Source organism: Thunnus maccoyii, chromosome 19 (assembly GCF_910596095.1).
Source record: "Thunnus maccoyii chromosome 19, fThuMac1.1, whole genome shotgun sequence".
In the NCBI taxonomy this organism is placed as follows: Eukaryota; Metazoa; Chordata; class Actinopteri; order Scombriformes; family Scombridae; genus Thunnus; species Thunnus maccoyii.
This window is the reverse complement of record NC_056551.1, coordinates 6,775,031-6,787,106: the sequence shown is the minus strand read 5'-3', so window position 1 is coordinate 6,787,106 and position 12,076 is coordinate 6,775,031. Positions and strand designations below refer to the sequence as shown.

Sequence of the window (12,076 nt, the reverse complement as noted above, 5' to 3'; positions counted from 1 at the left end):
CTGTAAAACAATTTCCAAGTGCAGGGAGGAGGAGGAGGAGGATGAGGAGGGTGGTGGTGCTCAGTCATTCTCTCAGATGAGGACTTCCGCTAATGTAAACGCAGAATAGAAGGAGCGGCGAGGCAGATGAGATGAGCAAGAGGCAGGAAGAAAGCGAAAAGTGTGTTTAAAAACCCGGCGCGGTCCCTCCCACGGGAGCGGGTTGTAATGAGATTCAGCAGTAATGAGGGACAGAACATGGCGCCAGATGTGATTCTAATTCTAATCAAGGAGGGGAGGGTGGCGGCGGCAGTGGTGACGGTGGGGGTTAGAGAGCATATTGTTAAATACAATTAACCCTTTTTTTCATATTTGGAGAGAACAAGGGCTGCAGGGAGGGGATACAGGCTCAGCCGCATGTTCTCCGTCCCTCCCCTCAGCCCTGTTTCCTTGTTTTGGAGACATGGAGGTCGGCGGCCGGTGATCAAAGAGGAAGCTGGACCTGGGAGACCGGGCCAGCAGCAGAGCCTCTCTCCACCGAGGCCTCTCATCCCTTACATCCCGCCACCCCCCCCCCCCCCCCCCCCCCCAGCCCAGCAGAGGTGGGGTGGGGTCTGTCCTCCCTCTGGTGTCACTGGAGATGATAGTCTGCCCCGGGGCGAGGAGAGGAGGCAGCTCTACTCCCAACACTCTGGACATCATGAAAAGGGACCTTTTATATATATATATATATATTTATTTATATATTTATTTCTAAAGCCTGCATTTCTCAGCTCAGTGTTGGCATTTATTGGACCAAGAAGAAGATTCAGTCCATTTGGGGAAGAAGGGGGTGTCTCCCATTTTACTATAAAGTGAATCATTTATCACATTATCTTGAGCATGGCTGCAAGAGACTGAAATGTTTTGGGTTGGGTGGTACGATTAGTATAGTTTTAGGAACATAGCTGCAAAAATCATCCATGTTTTGAATGAACAGGGGCACGGGTAAAAACAATAGTACTTTTTAAGTAGACTTACTATTACTACTATATGTATAATTATTACTTATATTGAAACTACTCACATTGGCCCTTTTAAAGACTACTAATCATTAGTTGAGCCTAATCTCACAGTTAATAGGTTAATAAACTTCAATTTGAAATAGCAGATAATAACCAATATGATTACTGTCAGTATTTCTCTTCTGTCTGGCTTATATGTTTGCTATGATAGAAATATATAAACTAAAAAGGAATATCAGACCATGTGGATTCAAACAGCCTTTATATACTAAATACAACAAAAATTTACAAACCCACTGATCATGTTCAATGTTTATTCTTGACTGTAGAAGCACTAGTTTGATGAAAAAGAAAGAAAAAAAATCTTAATTTGCTAGCTAGAGTTGGGTGAAGAATGCTCAGTTTGTGAGCTAATAAAAAGCTAGTAAGTGGACCTTGAGTTAAGGGTTTGTTTGTTTTTTGACAGATTACAAAACCTTTGTTTTCCTGCAGTCCTCTCCTGTGACGCCCGTCATGATTTCCTGGTTTTTAATTTAGGTTTTTAGGCATTTTTAGACAAAGGAGTAAAAGGATTTTCCACTTTTTTCAGGCAGGTTGAGGCAGCAGTTGTGTTGCTATTTGACAAAGAGACATTTGCAGTTCTGTTATGTAAAAATAGAGCTGTCTCTTCTCATAGAAGACACGTAGGTATACTGCCTGTGAAAATGCAGTCTCAGTGATTTGATTAACTCTCCAAAGTGGTGGCCATATTATCTTTAAAAGCAAACTTTCTCACAGATTTTCATTCAAAGGAAATGAAGTTCAAAGCGAACGCAAATCCTCCCTGATTGTGCCAAAACAGCAGAAGATAACCTTGCTTTTGTTAAACGAGCTGCGTTCAGCACTTCATTAAAACTGCTTAATTACAGATTTTAGTCAGCGCTCCAAAAAGTCTGAGCAAGTAAACTGAAAAGTTCTTCCATGGCAGCAACTAAAGCCTTGTGATGAGCTTTTCATCAGGCCTGGCTGCGGTAGGTTTGCAGTGTGTGGTGCCTTCATGGCTGCCGGGTTTGTTTCCTTGTTTTTCCAGCCTGGGGATTTGGTGCTCTAAGTGTTGTTTGTCAAGTGAAAGTGGCTCCTCAGGTTGTAATGTTCCTATCACTGATAGGTGGAGACCAGCACCGTTACAGAGGTTAGCTGTGTTTGGTTGATCCTCCTCCTGCTTTAATATAATAATCCGTCAAAGAGCATCTCCACCAGTAATTACCTGCTTCCCCTCCCTTTCTCTCCCACTGTCTTCCCTCTCAAGACTTCAAACGGGGGATTTTTCTCTTTGCATACAATATTTATATCCTTTATGTCAGTGGCTGGATGGCATAAAACATTCATGGCACCTTTTCACACCTTAATTTCATGTGATATTCCTTTTGTTTTGTTTAGACTAGATTTTGAACATGATATGCCCCACTGTATTCTCTCAAGAGTATCGATTCATTTTGTCGCCTCAGAATATTTCCAATTTACTCTGTAAAACATGGCAGCTGCTTCGCCGCCTCTGACTGCATCACCTGGGTGGATCACGACAATGTTTTTTTTAGACTCAGAGCTTTTATGAGTCTCCCGTTGATTCGTTTTACATTTTGTCACATTTCGGAGTATAGCTCAGGACATGTTTATGATGATATGATACCATGATATGTGCCACATATAAATGTGTCAGCTGTCAGAGGTTTTATTATACGGTCTATACTGTAGTAGCTTTCTTTAGGCCATTGTGTAATGCTTTATAGCGATGGTATTTTATCCATCTAACACATGCTCAATTCATTTTCTAGACAATCTCACAATATAAAGTGATTTTATTTATATTGCCCACATTATAGAGTACGTTCTGTTATTTAAGGCTTTTCACAACAAGAATCGTAACAGTATTTTAGTCTATTTTTGAATCCTAAAAATCTGAATTTTGAGGAACTTTACACGATTAGGTGACATCACTTCGCCTGTTTCTAAAGCCAATCAACTTTTAAAGCCTTTTCTAGATTCAAGTGTAATTTTCTTGATAACCAGTGTGCAGCACTCTGCCTTATTCTTTTTATTATGTCTTGTCTGAAACATGTTGTCACCCCACTGGAAAGATTTTCCTCATCAAACATGAGTTTTGAGGAAAAAATAGTCTTGAAGTCACAATAAGACAGCAAATGACTTGTTGCCTACTGAAAACCTTATTTTTTTCCTTGTTTGAATCACAGAATACACTTAATTATAATGATTATGCAATATATGAAAACAAAAAAAATGAACATGTATGCCAGTAATTAACAGTGAATTTAGAAATAGGGCTGGTGATGTATATCCAAGTCTAAACCTGTCTCCAAAGTTTGGTCTCAGATATTCACCACAGTAATCACTTCGGCAGAGCGATGATCCGGAGTTGCATCATTTCATTCCACGCCCTCGTGAGGCTTGTCTCTTCTGTTTCTAAAATCTTCTAAACTGAGCCGCATCCCCCCTCAACTTGTCAGCGCTAATGAAGTCAGTATGCAAGGTTGTCTTCTGCTCTCTCCGAGCTGATGGGGTGAACATGGATGTCTAACTGGTTGACTCCCCCGCTCTGCCCTCCCAGGGGGAGCTGAGGGTGGAGAAGGAGGGAGGGGTAGGGAGGGCAGTGACCCGAGACCAGCCGAGGGGCTGCGCGGGGAGGATAGAGGGGGGAAGGTTGCATGTCCATCATTAGAGTCACTATTTGTTCCCGGCTTTGAGAGCACTGAAGTGGAACTAATACTGAACAGCAGAATGGACATGGAGAGGGAGGGCCACTTTTTACTGCTACATTAATTAAGTTCATTGTCAACATGCTCGCTGTCTCCTCTTGTTCTGCTGTAATTAAGTGGAGGGGCCGCATTGTGTGTACGGCTGGTTTAACCTTTTCTGATGTTAAGCACAATGTCCTCACTTTCAGAGGTGGGAAGTGAGGGAGTATGTTTACTCAAGTATTTTGATTTCAGAGACTTTTACTCACTACATTTCAGAACAAAATCAACTGTTTACTATGGCTGCAATTAAGGATTTTAATTATATATATATATATATATATTTTTTTTTTAAGTGATCAACCATTTGGTCTAAAGAATGTAAAAAAAAAAGAAAATAGTGAAAAATGTCCATCACAACCCATAAATGACATCTTCAAATTGACTGTTTGAGACGAGTCCAAAATCCAGATATTTGATTTACAGTGATCTAAAACAGAGGAGCAACACATTCTCACATTTGAGAAGCTACGACCAGAGCATGTTTCATTTTTGCTCAATAAATTACTTAAACAAGTCAATTGTCAAAATTGATAATTAATCTGGTGTTAATCAACTCACACACTCACGCAACACTTTAAACTACTGTTTCAGCACTACTTTTCTCCCCACTACAATTCCCAACAGTTACTATTTGTTTTGCAGTTTCAAGATTTGAAAGTACATGAAATATGAAATAAGATCAAAGTTCTTGTTTTAACTCAGTGACATAATACATGTTAGACATTTTCTTGATAGTTTTGAGGAATTTTCTCAGGCTGTAGAGGAGCACATGACTGATGGTGAAAAACCTTCCTGTCACCAATTTTGGGAATGTTCATGCTCGTGAATCTAAGCTACAACACAGTGTATGCACATCCCCGTGTTTTATCATGTGTGAACCGACGCTACTATAAAATTTACTGCGTACAACCAAGGTTGGATTACCAACTGGGAAAAGCAGGCAAAGTGGGCAGTTTCACCCTGTGGCAATTAGTTTGTGGTAATTTAATTAATTGCATCGTAAAGCACATAAAAAACTGAAGTGATACAGGCCTTAAGTCAACCCATTATTACCTAAACTTGTGGCCCTATCTTGTAGGGGGGGGCCTGATTTAAAATCTAGTTTTCAGGCCTTTGTTGTCTCAGTATATATTGTGCTCATATTGTGCATTTTAGTAAGTAAATTTGTGCTTAATCGAGGTACCACAAACTAATTACTAAATACTGACTAATATATTCATGTCAGCAGGGGTCAAAAGTCATTTTTGCACCAGGGCCCACTAGTGGCTCAATCCAGCCCTGGCTACAATACTACAGCTTTAATATCTCCATCACATGATTCACCATGTGACCAAGAGGGTCAACATACATTATGTACCTCACAGTCAACACAGGTGAGGGTGTCCTACATTGAGCCCTACAATACTACAATACCATCAATTACTTCAGCATCATTATCCAAAATATTTACAATATACAGTATTTGAAATCCGAACATCAGTAGACATATTAATCAATGCAACAACAATACAACTAATTCATCAACCTAGAAAATTATTACTGAAAGATGTGGACACACAGATCAGTAATGTGTAAGTAGCAAACAGGCCCACACAGAGGAAACACATTAAACTCACCACAGTTCTGCAAAACAATATAGTTCCCCCATCCAGATATGTTTTAAGATATGTAATATCTTGAATAGTAATTTGTGTCTGATACGCTTTTTCCACAAAAAAAGTTAAATTACTTCATTAAAAATTCTCCCTTATTGACAAATCCAAAAATCTATGAATATGCAAATATTAAGCTGCCAAATGTTTAACTGCTGGACACAAGATGTTTCCCACTTCACTGAAAAATCTTTATAACTCTGAGATGAACCATTTGTCTGGATCCAACCTGGGGGGTTGTGACCCCTACAGGGGGCCAGAAGACAAATCTAACAAGGGTTCACAATATGATTAAAAAGATAGAAAAGAAGAAAAAACACGTATGTTACACATCTACACCAAATCGTGTGATTTACTGGATAATTAATATAATTAATAATAGAAATTATTTTAATAAAATATGTTTTTGTTTTGTTGTTTTTTTTACTTATCATAGACACACGCAACTGGTGACAAGAGGTCACATGTAGATAAAGCTTTGTTTTATGAGGCCACAAGCCAAATAGATCAGGAACCACTGGTCTGGTAGGTTCACTTTGAAGAACATCTCATTACATTCAATATTGGGGATTTCTATCATCCCATAACATTATTTTAAACCTGTGACAGAAATGAGTGATTTTGATGGTTAAATGCATTTAACAGCCAACACTTGTTTTACTTTTACTTGTGTAAAATTCAAAATCAAGACTTATTGCTACTTTTTCTTCAGTAAAGGATTTAAGTACTTCTCCCTTTAATAAGATCTGTGTAATGTGGCTTTGAGTGTGATTGACGGACAGTTATTTCTTTATTGTATGGGGATTTAAACATAGTATTTTCTCTTTTACTTTAAGATGACAGGGAAAAGATAACAGAAAGCATTCGTGCTTCTGCCCGGGCAGATCTTAAGTGAAACATACTGTTCAGCAGGCCTGCAAGACATCACGTATAGTGTGTTCGTAAATGCAGCGGATGATGGATGTCTGTCTCCATCAGCGCTGGCACTGGAAGTGACAGCTCTCTGTAACGGTGACAAGTTAGGCTCCAGCGGTGACAGATTGCCTTCAGGTGGCTCCATTTTCAAAATCTCACCAAGAATGTGCAGCGCTTAACTTTCCTTTTGAAGGCTGAAGGGCTCTCTGTGCCTTTTGTACTCCACATTTCAGCAGGAAGAGAAAGTGGGGAGGGAAGGGAAGGTTGGTGGGGGGGAGGAGGAGGAGGAGGAGGGGATTGCTCATTTGAGAGTTTGCTTTAATATCTGTCTTTCAGAGATCAGAGGGTGTCATATTCTCACACCTCATATTTCATAGCATTTATCACAGGCCATGTAAAATTCCCTTAAAAGTGCATTATGCAATATAATAGCAGGTTTCAGTGACATTTATCTGCCACGGGGAGGAAGGTTGGTTACAGACCTATTGCCTTTTACAAAAAGGATTTCATCACTCAGGGAATCTTTGTGAATTTCTCTGGTTTATGTTGCGATTGCAGCCATTGACTGAAATTAGTAATTAACTTCACGCCCCTTCCCATAGATAAATATGTTGCAAATAATTACACCTTCAAGACGACATAAAGCAAACACCAGATTTTTGGGAACATTTTCAGAGCAGTTCCGGTGACTTCTTGTTGAAATACTGTCTGAGCAGTTGATCTAGATAATCTTGTGCAGTCCTCTGTGTATCTGCATGGGAGTGAGAGAAATTATTTCAGGGCCTGGTTATGCAGAATTTGTAATGAGTATTTTTGTTTAAAAAAAAAAAAAAGAAAAAAAAAGGGAAATACCGGTAATAACTATGTGCAAAACCATTAGAATGAATATTTATGTTGCTCGTTATGAAATATTCATTAAGTCGGTATAAAAAAAGAACAACGAGTGAAACTGGGGAGAGAGATTGTGTGTTTACTTGTGTGTATTTGTGTGTGAAACGGGGGCGGTGGGGGCCTCATCACCTATTGCACAGGAGTACTGACAAAACCCTTGGATTGAATATCTGACATCTCTTAACAAAAGCAGCAGCAGCAGCAGCAGCCGCATCTTCTTCCCCTTCCTTTTTTTTTTTTTCCCCTCCGCCATCCCTCACTCTTTCTCTTTCTCTCCGCCTGAGGTGATACGAGGCCCTCTGTTCATCCGATCTCCACATCTTTCTCTCCTTCTCCACCTTTCATTCCCTCACTTCCCCTTCGTTCCATCTACCCAAATTAAGAAATTAATGAGGGATAGGTTCTTTACCAACTGCCCCCGCAATGTTTACCACTGATGAAATTATAATGTAGGCCCTGCTGTATTATTTATAAGCCAATTAGGGGAAGTGTTACTTGATTTGATGGGGAGCCGACACACAGAGTACATTTAACTAATGGAGACCAAGAGAGTAAAGGGAAGGAGGGGAGGGAGGACAGCTGAGGCGGACTATTCCGTACGATGCTCTAGGATTACGTGGCTAATTGCCCTGCTTTATCTGTCTGTCACGGATAGCCATGCATATTTTAGCGTTCCCAAAGACTTTGATTGTTTGCACTCGTGTTGGGGCTGTAACAAGTAGAGCAGAGGCCAGAGTGGAGTGTAGTTAAAAACTGGCAGCAGGGGAGGCAGGGGGGGGTGGGGGCGATGGAGAGGAGAAAGAGGAGGAGGTGGTGGGAGGAAGAGTGGGGGGCGGCCGTGCACAAAACTCAGACACTGTGACAGGTGGAGGAGAAGTTTTGACAAGGAGCAAAGGGGTGTCGAGGTGGGAAAATGTAACAGGGGGGGAAAAAAAAAAAAAAACGTCTAAGCTGTTCATTGAGAGGCTGGAATTAGATGGCAGCCCAAACAATAATTAATTTCACTTATTGTAGCCTGTAGCCAAGCGCGGCACGCTGACCTCCTCTGCATATCGTTAAGAGACGATTTCATAATTCTGTTTTCTCATTTGCATGGCTTATTTGCAACAGCAGCCCAGTCTCTTCAATCTGCGTATAAATAACACGACTTTACACTTTCAATTTGCATGCAGTGAATACGCCAAAGTCCCAATTTTGCGTGCAGGTGATACATCGATCCTTCCTAGGGAAGTGACGTCAATATGATGCGTCTTTCTTTTATTTTATAAGGTGATTTTTGGCTTATTAGGAAGAGGTGGGTTGGTTGGATGGCTAGAAAATTAGTTTGGCAAAAAAGTTGCAAAAGCAGCAGGAGAGCACTGTTCCAGACCACCAACCAGACATCTTTAACGTCATGTCAGGCATTTTAACCCAGGTTTTTAACATCATGTGGGGTGTTTTAACTGGAGATTTTTAATCTCACAACAGGTATTTAACCAGGGATTTAATTCATTTTACTATTTTAACCCAAACCATGATCTTTCTCTGACCCTAACAAATGGTATTCAATGACATGGGTAAAGGTTAAAAATGCGGCGTTAAATTGGTGTATGATCTGCAAAATTGGACTTTGGCATATGCACTGCATGCAATTTGAAAGTGTAAAGTTGTGAGACTGGGTTTGCATCCAAGGGTGGGATGAAAACCCTTGCCATGAAATGCCGGCACTGACCAGCAGCTGGAGAACAAAATGGTGAAACGTGGCAAAAAAAAATGTCTAGTGTGACTTAAAAAAAACTGATTAACAACGGAGCAACTGGTCGATTAATCACTTATCTGATATGATAACACATATTTATGTTTAATATAATTGATTTTAAATTTTTAAAAAGCTGAACATTAGCCAGCTCCTACTTCTCAAAATTTGAAGATTTACAACTTTTCTGTTTCTCAGTGTGGAAATTATTGCTGAAACAATTAATCCATTAGTCAATCAGCACATAAAATGCCAAACATTTGCTGGTTGCAGTTTCTTGAATGTGAGGATTTGCTGTTTTTCTCTGGTTTATATCATTTTAAATTAAATATCTTTGGTTTTCAGAAAAAACAAGCAACCTGAAGATGTCATCTTATGCTCTCAGAACTTGTGATGGGCATTTGCCATTATTTTATGGATTAAAAGGTGTCACTCATTGACTTTTTGTAGAAAAATAGTCAATATATATTGTAAATCGATGATGGAAATATGTTAATATAATTGTATAGTTGCAGCCCTACAAAAGTTATTCACATAAACTCCAGTGCTCAAATATATTACAAAACAATACCTAGTATTGATCCTGGAACTGGCCATTCGCTGTTGGCTGTTTCTAGTGGAATAATTGATTTTCTGCTAATTTATTTGGGTCCTTCAGGGTGAGACCCCCTGATGCAGAGCTAGACTCACAGGCAGACAGGTTCTGGAGGAAACCTGGAGCAGAGCTCCGAGGAGCAACTCTGACTGATGAGCTTTTTGAAAGTTGATCAGACACTTATGCTAAGAAGGGGAAACTAGAGCAAAGGCATCCTTAATTATCTGATGAGGGGAAGCTTATCTGAACGGTTTCTTTTTCTCTCCTCTTTTATCCTGCCGGATCACATGGCAGATCTTTACATAACAAAAGAGCTACCTGGCTGGCCCGCTTCATTTAAAACTCCATCTTAATCCACAGACACTGCCTGTGTGAGTCCAGGTTCTGGTCTGAGGATCCACAATAAGTCTTTGTATCGCTTTATGTACGGCAACACATTCTGGAGGTGTAATTTTCCTGAAATACTGTGTGATAAAGATTCAGGCCTGAGCATATTGGAACATTTATGGGTCTTCTCCCCGCAACGAGTGTGTAATTAATTCACGATTAAAAGTATTAGCACAGGCTTTGTGTGGTGATTTATTTAAAGGCTGGTACTAATGCTGGCTCGGTTTCCTCCTTTAGGAAATGGGTAATAAGATCTGATGCCAGGCTTCTTGAGCATTCCTCCACACACACACACACACACACGCACGCACATCCTCCATTAGAAGCCCACACATAAGCACAGGAGCCCGGTCACCACCGCCGTCACAGCCACCATGTTAACTTATTCATCCCTGTTAAAGCCCATGTAACTGGATAGCTGTTAATTAATATAGCTGTCGGGTAAATGGTTGCTGCCGGACCATCGCCACCATCCATCAGTAACATAATCTCGGGCTTGTTTTCATGCCAGGCCTCGGGCTCAATTAAGATAATGCTATGCAAACGAGGTCTCTCGCCATTAGCCTCATCACTGAGGGGCCGTTAATGGCATAATTGGGACACTCCAAAGAACAATTACTGTGGCACCTCCTCCCCACCTATGAGATCAGCAATCATCTGCGAGCATGACTGAGGAGTCACAAGTCGTGACCACCGGGCGACGAGTCATGGCTGCAGATTGACCCGGGAGGTCCAACAGGAGCAGCTGGAGAGCGCAGACAGACGACTGCAGCCAAGACTGCCGACCTGTAATTATCAAGTGATGCATTTGTATTGAAATTGATGATAGTGTTTATATTATTAACTTAGCAGGAAATGACCTCCTATTACAGAGCAGTAAGCATGAGGGCAAGTATAAAGGCCCCTATACACTCTGCAATAACAGCAATTCTACATGTTTGTTAGCTGTCACACTGTGTAACATGGTCTAATGAAATCTTGGTCTCAATCTGTGTTATCAATTTGAAGCATTTCAGGTTGTCAGGTTTCTGGTGAATCATAGCGCTTCAATGCAAACAGAAAAAAGAATGCGAGCAGAAACATGTCAGGATCTTTTGTCATCTGTCTGTGCAACTCATGTTCATAAAATGCAGCAAAAAGCAAGCTTTTGCCACAGCACTGGTAACGCTCGTTCTAACTTAATTCCAAAATAGCACTTACGATAGAAAGATACATGCCAATATTGTAGAAAGACAAAATAAAAAGAGAACTTCTGAAACTTCTTTGTTCCAGAAGAAAAAGAATCTAATTCAAAATCGCATTTGAAATTACGTAAATAACTAAAAATCCAAAGTAAAGTAAATGAACTTGAAATCTTGAAGGTTTCAACTTGTAATGGCAAGTACAATAGAAACACGCTTCATTTTTTTTCCCCAGAAAGGCAGATGAAAGAAATGCTAACTAGTGAAACAGAGGCTATCCCTGATGGGCTTTCTATATGTCTGTGGGTACTTATTAGTAACAAATGTAGCACAAATTTTAACCGAAATTTCAGAAAATCCATAATAGAAAATGCTAACGTACAAATTTGATCATTTGCATTTCAATGCAAAGGGGCTAAAAATGAAACATTCGAGGTGTGTGGCCATGCCAGAGCTGCCTGTTGTTGTCTTTAGTTATTTTTTATTATTCCGGGATTTTACCAGGTCAAAACTTAAAACTTTAATGTTTTTGCTTTCAAGTCTTTAGGGAGTCAAATCTCGTCAAGTCTCAGTCATGTCCAGGTCAAGTCTCAAGTGCTCATTTAGTCTGACTGGAGTTCAACTCTACAGCTCTGTATGTAGATGTCTAGGAAACAGTGGGCTGAGTTTGGTTGTGTCTCCTATAGATTTCAGATAACATATTTGTCTCAACAGAATTTATATAAATAATCTAATTGCTGTTTGCTTCTCAACAAAATTTAGCCCATTTTTAACCTAGATATTTTGCTGTCTTTCGAAACCTGAAAATCACCAAATCAAATTCTTACTGGGAGAGGCAGGGTACCGGGAGGTGGATATAAAAGTGAAAGTGACAGTGAAAGCAGTTTAAAAAGGTGAGGAGGGGGTGGCAGATGATGTTGGTCCTTGAGGGGGGAGACAGGA

The 12,076-nt window shown here is 40.2% G+C and overlaps 1 long non-coding RNA gene across 1 annotated transcript in view; it reads right to left on the bottom strand.

Annotated features, from left to right (window-relative positions):
• Nucleotides 1-12,076, bottom strand: part of LOC121885336 — a 53,022-nt gene that overhangs the window by 3,075 nt on the left and 37,871 nt on the right. The window lies entirely within an intron of this gene.